We start from the raw sequence: 12,507 nt of genomic DNA, 5'->3' as shown, positions 1-12,507 counted from the left end.
ATATTGATTCCATGTGTGAAGTACTTCACTAAACCTGTATTTAAATGAATGATTGAAATGAAACCTTCAGATGTGCTTCAACGGATCTCAGGAAGGGCGTAAGCATACTAGCCCAAAATGTAATCCATTCATATCAGAAACTGTGCAGGCAATTGTTGCCTTTGATATTGCTTGAAATGATTATGCTTGCTTTGTAAATCTCTCCTGAAGATATTGTGAAATAAAGCAAAGAAGTTTTTAAGTGCAGCAACCTCTTGGACTTTTCTTCTATATATAAGGTCGGTGGGAAGACCTGATTGCTGGCACTAAACTGTAAGCAGAGTGCGGTTCTCTTCTACAAGTGAATATATATATATATATATATATATATATATATACACAGTATATGTAGAGAGATAGAGAATGATATATGTTCCAAAAACATGAAAACATTACACATTACTAGCATTGTAAAAATAAAGAAATAAAAAGCAACATAAAAGCCCAGCAAGGACAATTTATTTTAGGAATTAAAGAGTTCATCTCAAAATTAATTGCTTAAGGACCGAGCCTCTTTTTGAGATCTGTTGTTTACAAGTTAAAATCTTTTTTTTTTGCTAGAAAATTACTTAGAACCCCCAAACATTATTATATATTTTTCAGACACCCTAGAGAATAAAATGGCGGTTATTGCAATACAAGAAAAAAGGGAAAAAAAGACCTCTCCTGCGCTCAGGTGTCCATGAACTGGATATGTGGTGCAGCCACCTATGGAAGTAATGCCTAGCGTCTTGCAGCCCTCATTTGAACAATGGGTATTCAAGCTAAAAAAACTGAAAAGAAAGAGGGCGCACCAACCTAGTGCATTACACCACTGATAAACTTTAATGCAGCATAAAAACAGTAAAAATTATACTCACAAACGAGCTAATAAAGATAGCTTTCAAAAGGGCGCAAAAGCGCTGTTTCTGTAGATCGACACCCCAGGACCTGTTGCCGAGAGGATCAGACCAGCACCATCAGCCATTTGCGCTGGTCTGATCCTCTCGGAAACAGGTCCTGGGGTGTCGATCCACAGAAACAGCGCTTTTGCGCCCTTTTGAAAGCTATCTTTATTAGCTCGTTTGTGAGTATAATTTTTACTGTTTTTATGCTGCATTAAAGTTTATCAGTGGTAATGCACTAGGTTGGTGCGCCCTCTTTCTTTTCTGGTCATTGCAATACTTCATGTCACACTGTCTTACAAACGCAATTTTTTGGAAAAAAAATACACTTTTTTGAAATAAAAAATAAGAAAACAGTAAAGTTAGCCCATCTTTTTTATGTTGTGAAAGATAATGTTACGCTAATGTTAAGCATGACAGGACCTCTTTAATGTGAGATCTGGAGTCAAAAAGACCTCAGATCTCACATTTACACTTAAATGCAGTAAAAAAAATATTTCTTTAAAAAAAAAAAAAAATTCCCCTTTAAGGCCATTGGGCAGAAGTGGCGTTTGACGTTGCTTCCGTCATCCAATGGTATGGAGCCAAATGGGGGCCATCTTTCCCTCACTCTGCATCCAGCCTCAGAGCGGAGAGGACCCCATTGTCTTCACCGCTACCAACGGCTTTGGTAAGTGGCGGAGACCACTGGGGAGCGACGGGAGGGGGGAGCACCTCTCCCACCGCCGATAAAAGTGATCTTGTGGCAAATCCAATGCAGAGACCACTTTTATCTGAAAGCAGACCACCCGCTGTTTAAAATGATACTGGGATTATGGCAGCTATCTGCTGCCATAACAACGGTATTCCACATTAAACAGCTGCCGTATAATGACGGCGGGCAGGCTGCAAGTAGTTAAAATGTATGTTTTTGTGGAAGTAACAGTTATACAATGAGATTCAATGGTTGACACTTGCATTTATATATAATTTGGTAGCGCTCAAGAATTACCGTACGGGAAAGCTTGTTTGGCATTCCCACATTTCAGACCTTACTATAGCATGGGGCTAAAATTAAATGAAAGTAGGATTGTGACCAGGGGCGTTGCTAGGTCTACAAAAGATCTGGGGCTAGAGCCCATAGCAGCGTAGTAAAGAAAGTCATAGGCTTGGGCGGGCATACACATGTATATACAGTAATATATGTGTGTGTGTGTAATATATATCCCCAGAAAGCCCCCCCCCTTACATCAAGAACCCCAGAGAGCCCCCCTTACATCAGGGTCCCCAGAGAGCTCCCCACTTGCATCAGAGTTCCCAGAGAGCCCCCCTTACATTAGGGTCCCCAGAGAGCCTCCCCCTTAAATCAGGGTCTCCAGAGAGCCTCCCCCTTAAAATCAGGGTCCCCAGAGAGCCCCCCACTTACATCAGCCTCCCCTCCCCTTGGGGACCCCTGCAGAGACTCGGGGCTATGGGTCCCAGATTTGGGGCTATAGCCCCAAAAGCCACCCCCTAGCAACGCCCCTGATTGTGACTAATTTTCAGTCTGGGCATGCTTAGTTGTGTCAGTACAGAGTTCTAAAAACAGGGGGAATTTATCTCTTCTCAGACTTTCAAGCATATTTCTGCTTTCACAACAATATTTCAAGAAAGAAATTTAAAAGCAGATCATCTCCAAACAATATATCACATGTTTAGGAACCATTTAATCTATCAGATTAAGCTCTAAACATTATTTTCATGTGTAATTCCCATGCTTCTACCATGACTACTGATTTAGTCGGTCACTGATTTATGCGACCTATAGTGAATTTGATTTTGCGACTATTTATTCCCTGCCTGCTATAGTGAATAAAAGCAAAACAAAATCGACCAGCGCAAACCTACAACCTAACTAAAAGCAGCTAATGTACTGAGGGAAAAAATATATCAAATCCCAAAAAAACGTATATGAAAAAAGCACTACAGCGCATATATAATCCTAAATAAAACAGTCAATGAATATCCATCTAAAATAGAGCCAGTTCAGATCCAGCAATTCCTTCAGTGATATTCGTGCCATGCAATAGTTGATTATGTGACTGTAGTCCGCTGAGGAAGTCCCGCCCCCCTTTAGGGACGTAACGCGTACGGCACCGCCCACGTTGTCTGGTTCGTGACGTCACCCGCGCTCCGCTCGTCCATCCGATGTGGATCATCTTTCACTGATGCTGCTTTCCTTTGCACTGGGGTACAGTGCGATGCTTGTGAGTGTTTAATCTGTTTATAAATAAACCACTTTTTAGCCATCAACAGAGAGCACTAGATTTCCTTTATATTTTACATGTCATGACTGCAAGATTATCTTATTGCTGAGGCTTGACCGGGATCTGCTTTTATCGCCCCCTGCTCTTATCCCTGTGAGGGAACTGCTGATTTGACCTGACTGATTTCACTCAGGGGTCCATCTGTAGAGGTGAGCGGCTTGTGCTACCGAAGGTGGAGGTCCATGTCACTACAGTCACATAATCAACTATTGCATGTCACGAATATCACTGAAGGAATTGCTGGATCTGAACTGGCTCTATTTTAAATGGACATTCATTGACTGTTTTATTTAGGATTATATATGCGCTGTACTGCTTTTTTCATATATGCTATAGTGAATACCCTTTTTTTTTACTAGATTTAGACGTTTTCTATAGATTTTAGTCAATTGTGACCATTTGTTAACCCATTTGACAAATGGGGCTATAGTAAATAAACCCCTATATGGATTCTCTCTCCTTTATGCCCAGGTCACAAGTATATAGGAAGATATAGAAGAAGTGTCATTTCCCTGCTCACCAGCCTAAGCCTGGTAGACCACATGCAGTACAGCTGAGTCCATACCATCTGGTGAGTTAAATCACAAAGGGGGTGTGTGGAGCACTGATCACCGTGTGATATCTTTGGAGCACTACAGCACTTTAGAATACCTTTTGCACAGGAGCACTTTTTGAAAATGAACTGTGTTTGGGACTGGTTTCAAATTTTTAACACAAACTTTCACTGACTACTGTGCCAGTTCACTTTTGATTTTTCTATAATTTTTAATTGTATTATTTATATGTCTTTGAGATTCAAAGTTTATGGTGGATGCACAATGATGGAACTTGTAGTTCCGCAACAGCTGGAGGGCCGCCAGTTTGACACCCCTGCTTTAATGGGACCTTAACTACTTATCCACTGGGCACTGAAAATCCTTCCTAAAGGGGGCAGGAGGCGGAGCCTAGCAGAGCAGACATGCATTGTTAGAGCTCCACACCGCTGAGGAGAAAAGAGAAGGACAAAGCGGAGCCTGCAGGCTCAAAAGGTATCCATTTGAACCTTTTTGCCCCAGGGAACAAACTGTGAAAGTTTGGGCAGGAAATATGGTACTGGGAGGAAACCGTGGCAGAAATAAAAATCACCTCACAAAGAGCTCACAGGCACTCACTGCAGCTGAAGCAGCTCCAGTCACCTCACAAGATACAGCATCAGGGCGCTCTCACAGACAGAAAATGTCACAGCAAGACTCTCCATTTGAGTCAGATACAGAACAAATCCTCTCACAAACTTCTCCACAAGCCTCCTCAGTATCCCCAGTAATATTATTACAATTTGAAAAGATGCTTCATAAGGCTTTAAAACAAACCTCAGACCAAATAACAAAAAGCCTAACCAAAGAAATAAGAGAGCTGGGAAACCGCACCGCAGCCTTAGAAATAAAAATGGATGAAATTGAAATTACAACCCAAGAAAATATAACAGAATTGGAACAATTAAAAAAAGAGAATTTAATACTTCAAACTAAGCTCGAAGATTACGAAAATAGAGCCAGACGTTCAAACTTGCGCATAAGGGGAATACCTGAAACTGTGACAGACCTGCAATCTACTATTACTGCTCTATTACAAGAACTAAAGCCAGATATCCCTATTGAACGTTTAGAACTGGACAGAGTACACAGAGCCCTCACAGCCAAAAAGAAAGATGGACCCCCACGTGATATAATCACAAAATTTCATTATTACAGAACGAAAGAACAAATACTAATTGCTGCAAGAGAAAAAAAGGAACTTAATTTTCAAGGACACAATTATCACATTTTTGCTGACCTATCCCAACTTACTATTACTAAAAGACGATCCATGAAACCCCAACTAATGGAACTGCAACGCCACAACATTATGTATCAATGGGGCTTCCCCTTTTCAGTCAGATTTAACTACCAAGGTACAATTTACAGAAGCAGATCAGCAGATGAACTACAACAAACCCTTTTAAAATTAAATCTGACAGAACCCACAAGCAGCAACACTCCCACACTCAGAAGAATGGCGTCATCTTCACCTTCAGGCAGCACCCAGAAAATTTCAGAACAAAATGGGAATCATCATTCTCACAAAAGAGGCCGTTATGCCACATCATCCATGGACCAAGAAGATTCAATGGACTGACATCCTAATTCCTGATATCTCTTCATTTATTATACTAAGAGATGGTTCTCTATAAAAAACCTATATTTATAACTGAATGTAACTGCATTCTGATAGTCACACACTGTGTGGGATCATGTTACATTCCAGTTATATTTCTTATTACTTCTGATTCATATAGCCTTAGAATATATAAGTGAAATAAGGAAATTCTTGTTCAGTTATATATTATCAGGTAATAACAATAGATTTATTACTTTTTAGGACAAATATGTTCAATAATCCAGAAGTAATGGAAGCTTTTTCTTTCTTTTCTTAAAACAAATATATTATTACCTAACTAGTTCCTAGAATTATGTTTTTGTTTATTCTAATCTGAAGCAATACAACCTCAATTTTATGAGTTAACATATCTAAACAGTTGCATATGAATAAAATATGTAATTGTTTACTCTAAAAGGGTTAAAATCCCAAAATAATTCAAACTATCTTCATCAATACCAAAGTTATTAACAGTACCTTTCTAACTGAATTATTTAGCCTAGGGCAAGACTAACCATATACAACCACCCTGGAATAAATAATTTCAACAAAAACTATATTCTGCACTCCAATTAATGAAACATCATTTTGATGTCTTTTGACATAGCACTTCTCTCCTGTAAGCGGAAGATCCGTGTACCCCCATTAGCCCTCCTCATTCTCCCAACCATATTATGTGGGAGTGTGACGAAGGCACTTATTCCCCTGAGAGAGATATTTATTCTCTTTCACGGGTAAATTGTGATTACTTGCAAAAAATAATTTATACAATGTATCATCTAATCTCATATGTTTTTTGTTTACTCTTTACTCCAGAATTCACTGGTTTCTTTTCTATCTATTCATCTCTTCAGTCCACACAGGTTGATCTGCGCAGTCAGCTCTGCATAACAAAAAGTAAGTCAAAACTATTTGATCTATTGCCATGGCACCACTGAATATACTTTCCCTGAATGTTCAGGGAATAAATGTCCCTCAAAAAAGGACCAAAGCCTTCCGTACTTTCCATAACAAGAAGGCTCACATAGTATGCCTCCAAGAAACACACTTCACCAAAAATTCTACTCCAAAATATATTTCTCCTTTTTATCAACAAATTTACACGGCTTCTGCCTGTACCAAGCAAAGGGGAACTCTAATTGCATTTCACCGATCCACACCATTCACCTTATTATCAGAAATTAAAGACCCAGAAGGTAGATACCTGATACTCATGGGTTATATAATGGATACAGCAATCACGGTGATTTCCTACTACGCTCCTAACAAACAACCTACACCATTCCTCTCACATATATTACAAGTGATTAATACACACAAAATAGGAACAGTGATAATGTGTGGGGATTCGAACCAGGTCCTCCTCCCATTTCTAGATAAATCACCTTTTACACCATCCAAAATAACCTCTAGATTACCTTTTTCTCAACTTCTTTCCAAATACAATCTGGTAGATTCATGGAGAGAAAGTAACCCAATGAAAAAGAAATTCACTTATTTCTCGCACCCTCATCAAACCTTCACCAGAATAGATCATATTTTTCTAACAATAGGAATGATACCAGAAATTATTGCATCAGATATAATTCCGATTCCGTGGTCTGACCATAATGCAGTATACACTACTATAGCCTCAGCCATACCAAAAGCGCATGACCCAACGTGGTACTTACCGGACATAATGCTCAAACACCCACTACATCAGATGGCCATTGAACAAGCTTTAAAGGAATACATATCAATTAATAATACAACAGACATCTCCCCAATAACACTGTGGGAAGCTCATAAGCCTGTCTTGCGTGGTACAATACAAAGACAAATGGCACTATTTAAACGGGAACGCAAAAATCTAGCAAAAAAACTAGAACTCAATTTTAATGCAGCCTACATATCATTTCAAGATAATCCATTTCAGAGTACAAAATCTCATCTGGAAAAATCTAGATTGGAATACGATCTATTTCTCACTGAGTCAGTTGATAAATCCCTCAAACGCTCCAAACACAATTTCTACATGAATACAAACAAACCAGGTACATATTTGGCTCGGGCATTAAATTCAACTAACAAATCTTTCAAACCAATACGTTTGAAATTATCAAAAAATGTTTACACTTGTAATCCAGTTAAAATAGTCCATAAATTTCACTCACATCTCGCAACTTTATACAAGACAAACAATGAATTTAATCCTACAGAAGCTGAATCCTTCTTCTCAAAAATAACCTTACCTGAGTTATCTCAGAATCAAAAAAGCAGTTTGGATGAGCCTATAACTATAGATGAAGTTGCAAACCCCATAAAAGACCTAAAACTTAACAAAAGACCAGGCCCAGACGGCTACTCGGCTTTATACTATAAAACATTCTCAGAAATACTCTCTCCCATTCTCACTGAAACTTTTAACAAACTTCTAGATGGACATTCTTTTCGGCAAGAAACACTAATGGCAATTGTTTGTATGATCCCAAAACCCCTTTCTGATGATACTTCCTGTGTGAATTATCGGCCTATCTCTCTGTTAAACCTCGATATTAAATTATTAGCAAAAATAATAGCAAAACGCCTCAATAGCATTATAGGAAAATTAATACATAGAGATCAAGTAGGCTTCATGCCAAATAGACAGGCAGGCGATAATATACGCAGGGCAGTGTTATTGGCACATATTGCTAAAAAACGGAAAATCCCTTTATGTTTTCTATCTCTCGATATTAAGAGGGCATTTGACACAGTATCCTGGCAATATATGCAATATTCATTACAAAAATGGGGTTTTGGACCCCACTTTTTAACATGGATCAAAGCATTATATAATAAACCCAAAGCCTATATAAAATATGCTGGATACAAATCTGAAGCCTTTAATATCGAAAGAGGTACCCGACAGGGTTTCCCATTATCTCCCTTATTATTTGCCCTTATACTCGAACCCATGGCCCAATACATCAGAACAAACCAAACTATAACTGGCATTGAAGTAGGAGGTATTACACACAAATTATGTATATTTGCAGACGATATATTACTTTTTCTATCATCACCACAGGTCTCTGGTCCTAACTTAATACCAGCTCTTGATGGATTTGCAGCCCTATCCGGCCTTATGATTAATCCTAAGAAATGCCTAGTGCTTAATATTTCACTCACAAACATGGAATTGATCCCGGCTAGGGCTGCACTCCCATTCACATGGGCAGAAAAATCAATCCCATATCTTGGAATTTATTTAACAGCATCTCATTCTGACTTATTCTCAACCAATTATCCTCCTGTATTAAGACAGATCACAAATCTAATAAAACAATGGTCGCAACTTCCTTTATCCTGGATAGGGAAGATTAATGCAATCAAAATGACTATTCTACCCAAATTGCTTTATCTATTCAGAGTCCTCCCTATTCCAATTCCTTCCTATTTTTTGAGAATAGTACAAAAAAGAGCAACTTCGTTTATATGGGGCTCTTCTAAACCACGTATACCTATACACACACTACATCTTCCCAAAAATAAAGGAGGCCTGGGATACCCTAATTTTACTAACTACTACAGAGCAGCACATTTGGCCAGTCTGTCCAAATACCATGCAAAACAGGAAATCCCATTATGGGTATTTATAGAGGCTTCAGAAAATGACCCTCTATTAATATCAAATTTATTATGGCTTGATCCTAAAGACCGCTTTAAAATTCATAATCCCATAACTAAACACTTCTTATCTCTCTGGGATAAACTAAAAACCAAATATCAGTTACAATCTCCACACAATCCTCTCCTTTCTTTTATCAGAAATCCGGCCTTTTATCCGGCATGGATCTACCCAAATTCTTTTAAAGCTTGGACAACATCAGGCATTCAGACACTAAATGACTTCATAGCATCTAAATCATTCCTTTCATTCCCATCGCTTAGAGAAAAATATGATCTACCAAACTCTGAGATATTTAGATATCTCCAAATCAAAAATTTCTATACACCATTCCTAAAGGGGGATACACCATTATCCCAATTATCCATTTTTGAATCAATCTGTACAAAAGATCTATTTGCTAAAGGTACAATTTCATCACTTTATAATCAATTATATGGAGTAGCAAATCTTAATAGACCCTCTTACGTTCAGAGGTGGGAGGAGGACCTGGGACGAACTTTAGAAGACACGGACTGGTCTAACATATGGCTCACATCTAAGTCATCTTCACCCAACATCTTAGCACTGGAGACAAATTATAAAGTCCTAACTCGCTGGTACCTTGTACCCGCTAGAGTGGCAAAATATTCACCTAATACCTCAACTCTTTGTTTTCGAGGATGCCCAGAAATAGGCACATATTTACACATATGGTGGACGTGCCCAGTAATCCAAACCTTCTGGAAGGAAGTCTTTGTGATTGCATCTAAAATATTTAAAAAAATAATACAACCAGATCCATATTTAACTTTACTTAATCTAAAACCGGAATGGTTAACACTCTCTCAATTCAAACTTATGATCCAACTAATAACAGCTGCAAAACAAACAGTGGCCAAGGCATGGAAATCTCCTACATTGGTACTAGCAGAAACAATTCACAGAATGAATAATACAATGTCCCATGCTAAGATGGTAGCCATCGATCAAAATCAAATTCCAAAATTTGAAAAACTTTGGCATCCTTGGATAAAACAACAGTTCCTGTCAAACTTCAATGACTCTGTCCTGTTGCCATGGTAACAGATTAAATGACTTACAGAGACACCCATTCTAAGGCTTCAAAGAGAACTAAAAAGAATAATAAACTGATGAGCGGGACAACCTTGTGGACCATACCTCTACCTTTCAACCCTTTTTCTTCTTTCTCTTTCCTTTTCTCCACCTTACGATTAAAGCTCATTATCAGAATTTATTTGACCTATATACACTCTACTTGTAAACAATATGTATAGTAGGTATAAATCATTTAAATACCTACAAAAGTAACTAAGGAAATGATATATATCTTTAATTTAGGTTTACGTGAACCCAATGTTTAATATTTGAAATTTCATGATATTTACCTATATAAACCCTACTGTAAAACAATGAGCTTACTTTATAGATCCTTGTAAACTTACTTTATGTATCTTTATAACATTGTATACTCAATAAACTTCTTTTGACAAGGAAAATCCTTCCTAACTAGGCCAATTTTCAGCTTTAGTGCTCTCACACTTTAAGCCCCCGTTCACACCTATGTGAATTAGATGCGGCTTACACTGCATCTAATTCGCAGGACATTTTAAAATACATTCATATGAATGCATCTGGTTCACATATGTGCATTGCATTCGCACTGCGCATTGCACAAAAAACGTGTGTGTTTTCTGGGCATTGCGGTGCGAATTACGAGTCCCTTATCTTCTATGGGAACGCATCTGCTTCACAGATGCATTGTATTCTGAACATGGATTTTCTCCTTCTCCTCACTACACCTCCCCCTCTCACCCCTCTCCCTCCCCCTCTCCCTCCCTCCCCTCTCCCTGCTTACTGATCCTGAGCTAAAACGCAGATGAGCCTTTGAACAGGAGATTTTTATCTCCCCAGTGAAACCTGAGCTTCAATTCGCACCGCACATGTGTGAACCCAGGCTGAATGACAATTACTTTTTATCCTCTTTTCACACAGAGCTTACTTTTGGTGGTATTTGATCATCACTGGGTTTTATATTTTTTGTGCTATAAATGAAAAAAGACTGTAAAAAAATGCATTTTCTCTGTTTGTTTTCTTTGTTTCGGCTATAAAAAGTTGCAAATTAGTAATTTTTCTTCATAAATTTTGACCAACATTTATATTGCTACATATCTTTGGTAAAAATAACCAAAACCAGTGTATATTATTTGGTCTTTGTGAAAGTAATGCCGCGTACACACGGTCGGACTTTCCGGCATACTTGGTCCGGCGGACCAGAGTGTGCCGGACAATCCGCCCGTGTGTGGGCGGCGGCGGACTTTTCCGGCGGACTTCTTCCCAAAAGCCCGCCGGACCTAGATTTGAAGAAAGTTTCAAATCTTTCCGTCGGACTCAGTTTCGGGCGGAAAGTCCGCTCGTGTGTGTGCTGGTCCAACGGAAAGCCCGCTCGTGTGTAGGCTGGTCTGACAGACCAAATACGACACGAGGGGATGGTATTGCATCTCGCGCTCGCTGCAATAGGAAAAACAAATCTTCCTATTGCGGCGAGCGCGGGGCATACCAGGCCCTTAGGTCTGGTATGGATTATAAAGGGGAACCCCGCTACGCCGAAAAAACGGCGTGGGGTCCCCCTAAAATCCATACCAGACCCCGATCCGAGCACGCAGCCTGGCCGGTCAGGAAAGGGGGTGGGGACGAGCGAGCGCCCCCCCCCCTCCTGAACCGTACCAGGCCGCATGCCCTCAACATGGGGGGTGGGTGCTTTGGGGGAGGGGGGCGCCCTGCGCCCCCCCCAAAGCACCTTGTCCCCATGTTGATGAGGACAAGGGCCTCTTCCTGACAACCCTGGCCGTTGGTTGTCGGGGTCTGCGGGCGGGGGCTTATCGGAATCTGGGAGCCCCCTTTAATAAGGGGGCCCCCAGATCCCGGCCCCCCACCCTATGTAAATGAGTATGGGGTACATGGTACCCCTACCCATTTACCTAGGAAAAAAGTGTAAGTAATAAAACACACTACACAGGTTTTTAAAATATTTTATTAAACAGCTCCGGGGGGGGGGATCTTCCTCCGGCTTCGGGGGTCTTCTTCCGGCTTCGGGGGTCCCTCCGCTTCATCTTCTCCCGGCGTCCGGTTGGTTCTTCTCCGCTCTCCGGCCTCTTCTCCCGGTGTCGCAGGTCTTCGGCCGGCCCCTCCGCTGTCTTCATGTAGCTCTATTGCGAGCGGAGGTCCGGACTTCTGGGCTTCTTGGCTTCTTGGCTTCTTGGCTTCTCTTCTCTTCTCTTCTCCCAGATGTTGACACGACGCTCTCTCCGGCTGGACTGGTCTCTGAGGGCTGCGTTGTGACTTATATAGGCGGAGACCCCGCCCCCATATGATGTCACAGTCCCTGGGCATGCTGGGACTGTGACGTTTTAGGGGGCGTGGTCGACCACGCCCCCTAAAACGTCACAGTCCCAGCATGCCCAGGGACTGT

The sequence above is a fragment of the Aquarana catesbeiana genome, linkage group LG04 (assembly GCF_042186555.1).
Source record: "Aquarana catesbeiana isolate 2022-GZ linkage group LG04, ASM4218655v1, whole genome shotgun sequence".
NCBI classification, from domain to species: Eukaryota; Metazoa; Chordata; class Amphibia; order Anura; family Ranidae; genus Aquarana; species Aquarana catesbeiana.
Note: the sequence above shows the minus strand (reverse complement) of the source record.